The sequence below is a fragment of the Rousettus aegyptiacus genome, unplaced genomic scaffold, assembly GCF_014176215.1.
Source record: "Rousettus aegyptiacus isolate mRouAeg1 unplaced genomic scaffold, mRouAeg1.p scaffold_m13_p_7, whole genome shotgun sequence".
Taxonomy (NCBI): Eukaryota; Metazoa; Chordata; class Mammalia; order Chiroptera; family Pteropodidae; genus Rousettus; species Rousettus aegyptiacus.
Genome location: NW_023416310.1, coordinates 41417215 through 41423230, shown reverse-complemented (window position 1 = coordinate 41423230; position 6016 = coordinate 41417215).

The window sequence follows — 6016 nt, the reverse complement described above, 5'->3', positions numbered from 1 at the left end:
CTGGGCCCGCCCCTTCACACCCACCGCCCCGCCCCCGGCAGCTCTGGCCAATCAGCGCCCGGGAGCCGCCGCTTCTGTGCGCCTCAAGCCCGCGCTCCCGGCCGCCGGCGTGGAGGAGGGGCGGCCCAGCCCAGGGCACTGCCGGAGGCGGTGGGGCGCCAGTGGAGCCCGCTAATCCCCACGCCCGCAGCCGCCTCTTGGCCACTCGGATCTGGGCCGGCTCCGAGTGACCGCAAGGAGGTGCGGCCTGATAGTCAACCCGGGCTCGTTGTCACCTGCTGGGGCCTCTCGAGATCAGAGGGCCCGGGAGAATGTGGAACGCGACTGCGTTCCTAGTCCCGGGGATTGGGGGAGGGGAAGAGTTTCCTCCAGCGTTATCGTTTCCCCACCCCCACCCCCGCACCATCCACGGTCACCCCGAAAACTCACTGGCCTCCCTTGAGAAGGGGCCACGCGCCGCGAAGGAGCCCAGGGTCGTCCTCCTGCCACGTCTTCCTTCTGCGGAAAATCCGTTGCTGCCTTGAAGTCTTGTGGGTTGCATGCAGTAAAGCACGCCGGGGTGCCCAGCGAAGGCCCTGGCCCTGAGACAAAGGATGGATGGATGGAAGGACCAAAAAAGCCTTATCACACATCCTTTAAAGGCTCTGACAAAGCTTCACCCCTAAGTGGAATGGGTGAAATGGCACCAAATCCAGCTCCCAGCCTCGCCCCTGCGCGCTGTGAAGAGCTTGGCTTGGGTCTTCCCACCTACCCCAGTCAGCTGTGGGCGCTAAAGACTCAAAACTCTTCTAGTAGAAACAGCTTTCGTGCCACTGCTTCCACTTGGGTTTCCACCATGTAACCTCAGCTGAAATATACAAGTCACTAGATTTTAACCTCTCCCATCCCCCATTCTTCTCATGAAAACAGTGCACACAGCTGTTTAGCCAGCCTGTCAAGATGGTTCCTTACTGTTCACCTTCAATTCATTTTCTTTTTATTTCAACTTTCATTTAATATTTGCTCTGGTCACAGCAGATACAAGAGGAACCTCTGTAGAGTCGTTTTGCTCTGTCGAATTTATTAGATTTTTATATTTTCTCATTCTGCCCCTGAAAAGAATGGGTGTTTTAAGACTTTTGTGACAGGTAAGTCTTCTACATGTGGCTAACCGGAATTAAGGAGGAGTGCAATTTACTATAGATCTCTTGATGAAAAGAAGTCATCTTAAAATGTCATGACAAAAAAAAAGTCATGACAGATATTTGTGCAAATCAAAATGCCTTCCTAAGGAACTTTAATAAGGAGCTGTCCAAATTTTGAGACAGTGATTTCCTTGCTTGAAGCCAGCCAGCTTGTCAGTCAATCAGCCATTTACTGGAGCTTTTAGGAGTTTTTAAGGGAGGAAAGGGGTACATATCAGAGCTGTACATATTTTCATCTAGTTTTGCAGAACGTAGTTTATTTCCCTGTGTGCCCTGAAGAAAGAGGAAACTCTAGAAACAAACTCTGTTTAATCAACCAGCCCCTCCCTTTGTTTTGACTTGCATTTTTATGCAAAGGACTCTCAAATCATGCTCCAGTTGTGAATTTCCAGTTGCCTGCTTTACATCTTCACCTGGGTATCCCACAGGCATCTCAACTCAAAAAGTCCAAAATCAAACTCACGGTTGCCTTCCTAAAGCCTGCTCATCCTTCTGACTCCCCTGTTTCTGTTACCATTATCATTGACCACCAGTCACTTCTGCTTGAAACCTCAAAGTGAACTTGGATTCTTCCTTTTCTAGTGTTTCCTCTCATCTGATCAATTGCCAAGACCCACAGACACTCTATTCGCATCTACCTCTTCCCCCCATTCCCATTGCTACCATACTTGGCTCAGTTCTTATTTCCTAACATCTTATTTCGACTATGTAATTGTTCTCCTAATTAGTCTTCCCACCTCCAATACTCCCCCTTGTTCCAACTTTCTTATATTTTGCTTTGCCACAGGCCAATTTTCCAAATAAATAATATAGGATCAGGTTCAGCAATTCCCTCTCCCTTCAAGAATACGTCCTAAAAGTTGCCCATATTATTTCCTTCATATTTTATTAAGCAGAATTTAGTCACATCTAACAGCAAGAGATGTTAAGAAATGTAATTTCTATTTTGCATATGCTCAGTTAAAAATTAGGGCTTCTGTTACTAAGGAAGCAGGAAAGAGTGATACTGGAGGGCAACTCCTTCATATCACTTCTTGTTCAAAAGCTTCCAGTGGCTCCCATGGAATATGCCCTTCATCCTGGCATTCAAGATCTGGCCTCAGGTCACTCTCCAGCCTTGTGCCTTCTATATATGCAACAAAAATGGACTGTGTGCTTTTTTTGCCTCTGCATTCAGGTCCAATTCAGATACTCCTCTCCCAAAGCCTTTCTTAGTCCCTCTTGCTCTGACTCTGCTTGCTGCCTATAGTTTTTGTGCTGTTCTCATGCACCCTAAGGCTGTTTTAATAGTTAACCCTCAACTGGGAGCGGGGCACTCTCTGAGCTATGGGCACTTTTATTGGACATAGTGTAGTACCGATTCGGGGAGCAGTGTCTGAGGGTACCTATGTCATACCAAATGTATCAGTTATTGCACTAGCAAAACCTTTCTGTAAGGAGGCTGGTCGCTGGTCTCTTGGGGCTTCCTTCACGGACTGACCACAACATAGCTGCTCTGCCTACATGTGAGGCAAACCAAGAAATAGATGTGTCTGTTCCTGATCTCCGCAAGAATTGGTAAAAGGTTTCATTTTTCTGCCCATTTTCTCTCCTTCTTTCCTTTTAAAATCTCTCTCCTTTGCTCTTCTATTACTTTTTTTCTTTTCATAATTTTCTGCCCCTGCCTGTAGTTATTTAGTACAAAAAATTGATTCCTGTATTTAGACATCTCCTCTCCACACAATACTTACTTGTGTTCTCTCTGGGTTTAGATGTATAAGTATCAAATTATAAAAGTACTTTTAAAGTGGTCAATTTGACTCCACTCACCATCACCACCACCACCACTATCTGATGCTTGAATCTCTCGGTAGGTTGGAGCATTGTTCAGCAGCCTTTCTTCTGTTTTTTCTCCCATGTGGATGGAAATGTACTTACTTTTTTGACTTTGAACTTAACCATGTGACCTACTTGGCCAATGGATTGGATGTGAAGCAAACAGAGGTATCAAAATGTTTTGCAAGGTTGCTCTTGGACTCCTGCATACGTGTAACCTAGCATGCTCCATGTAGATCCTCCCCCTTCTGCCTGGCACCAAATAAAAGACAATATATCACTATGTTTGAATCCAGCCTTCAGCCTTGAGCAAGCCCAGCACCCTCACAACCTAAAGAGCTCCCCAGGCAATATACAGACCCATCAGTAAGAAAAATAAATACTGTTGTTGAAATCCACCAAGTTTTGACGCCAAGTGTCACACTGCATTATTGTGGCAATAGATAAGTGATAAAAATTCTCTCTTCAGCACCTTTTCTTGTTTTCTACTACTGTGTAACAAACCACTCTAAAACACAGTGGCATAAAACAGAAACCATTTTCTTATGCTCATGATTTTGTAGAACAGAAATTCAGAGAGGACAGAGCAGGAAGTCTCATTTCTGCTTCATGACGACTGGAGCCTCAGGTGGGTAGCTTAATGGCTGAGATGGCTGGGATAGTTCAACTTGGGCCCTGTGCTTATGACCTCGGTTCTGGCTACCCTCTGGGATCCTTGATTCTTCTACACCTTGCATCTACTGAGGCTGGAATGTCCAACATGACTCATTCACACAAATGGTGCCTGGTCTAGTGTGGCTGGAACAGTTGGGGCTGGCTGGGCATCTCTTTCTCTCAGTGTGGATAGCTTGGGCTCCCTTCACAGCCTGGTGATCTCGGTATAGTCAAACTTCTTACCTAGTGGTCGACTTCTCTCAGAATGAGTGTCCTAAGAAATCTAGGTAGAAGCTGCAAGACTTCTTCTGACCTGGCCTCAGAAGTTCCAGAACATCAGGCAAGTCACTAAGGCCAACCCAAATTCAGGGGAGGAGAATTAGACTCCACCTCTGAAAGGAGTAGCAAAGAATGTGCAGCCATCTTCAATCCACAATAACAGCCTTAAAGCTTAAACGTGCCTATTCCTAGACTAGAACAGCACATGTAAGTCACTACTTTCAGAAGTGTCCTTGCTCTAGTGTCTCTTTGGACGATGATTAGGAAGTTCCTTTGGCATCATTTAATCATGTTCTTAAAACCATGAATGCACTATCCATCGTGAAGAAGAATCAGCTTCCTTCATTAAAGCAGTGCTATGAGTTTTTTTCTAATAAAGTGATAAGAATGGTGTTTCTCCTACCTTGTCAAAGTGACTGTTTATCATTCCCAATATACTTATGTACTGGTGGGTAGTTTTTATTACACACACATGCTGGACTCTGCTAGTAAAGAGATTATTTCTGTTTCGACTTCACATCTGGTGACAGCTTGAGATTTTCCACATTATTTCACTAGAATCGCTAATGGCATCACTAGAATCACTGTGAATAGACTGAAAAAGAAAATTATATCCCTCATCACAGGCAAATGTGGGTTCTAGAGTATTTCTTTACCTTTACTGAGAGACATCAGATAGTTTAACTAACAATTATATTAAAAGATTAACCTTCGGTTTAATTCTTTCCATGCCAACAAAACACAGCTTTATTGAAAATGGAATGTGATTTTTAAAAAAGAATATTTGCTTTTCAAATAGGTCAAATTCCTTAACAGTAAGCAGGGTGAAAGTCTAAAGTAATAAGTTCTTTTCTTCCATGGTGGACAACTGAATTTGCAGAGGCATACTGGAAGCCAAATGCTTGTGACTTGGCAATCTGTACTTGTCCCTCAAGGCTCCTCTCGGTATCATCTCTACTCACCAAAAAGGAAAATGAAAAAGGGGGGCCATCAAGATGCCCTTAGAACCAAAAGGTCAGGTGCAGACTCAGAAAAACAATTTGAGTCAATGTGAAAAGGGAATTTGAGTCAATGTAAAAAGCAGGATGAAACAAGAATAAGATGCCTGTTTCTATGGTTTCAGAGAAGCGCTAAAGCTCTGTTAACTGACATGTTCTTCTTAGAAATAAGAGCATTGAAAGAGATGAGTTTAAAATGGCAATGTAAGTAAGTTTGGTATCTGTGTTTGTGGGCAAGGGTTCTCAGAGTAGGGATTGAATTCAGAGATACAACCAGATGTTTTCTCAGTTGCTTAGTAAAAGTAAATCACCTTAGTAAGAGTAAATCACCTTATTATGCTGGGACTCCCATACAGTAAAATACAAAAAAAAAAAAAAAAAGGGAATATGGATTACTTGGGGAGCTGATTAAAACTCATATTCTGAGCCTGGAGGAGGACCTAGCAACCTGCATTGCAACAAGCCAATCCTCCCCATCCCACATTATTCAATCAAAAAGTATTTACAAGGGCTTTGAACTAACAGAGTTTAGAATTCAAGAAAAGTCCAAAATAAAGTGTAGGGTTGGGCCTTCAAAGCTTGTCATTCAAGTCCTTCTTACTGAGTACAATGCTAAAAGGTGAGAAGCAGGGGGGATTAGAGGGGAGGGGGATTACATACAGTAAAGATGAAATGGATAGTGATGATGATGAGTTATAGTTCTCCCCCAAATTTATTATGTCTGGCACAGAACTCACTGAAGTTTGTTTGGGAGACTGCTGGGACTCCTAAAAAGAAAATTGATCTTACATTTTCAGTGATCTCCCATCAGAATCATCTAGAACTCAGTGATCTCCCATCAGAATCATCTAGAACAAGTTTTAAAAGAATAGATTCCAGGGCTCCAACCCTAAAAAGGTTGTTTTTATAGTTCTGGGGTCAGACTCAGGCATCTATATATTTTTCATTCTTCCAGTTAAGAGATTAATGAGATATAATAACCAAATGCAATGGAATCTGGATTTAAAAAAACTAATGCATAATTTTGAGACCATTAGGGAAATTTCATGTGGACTGTGTCTTGAAGTCAAAGTTGAGTTTTTAAGG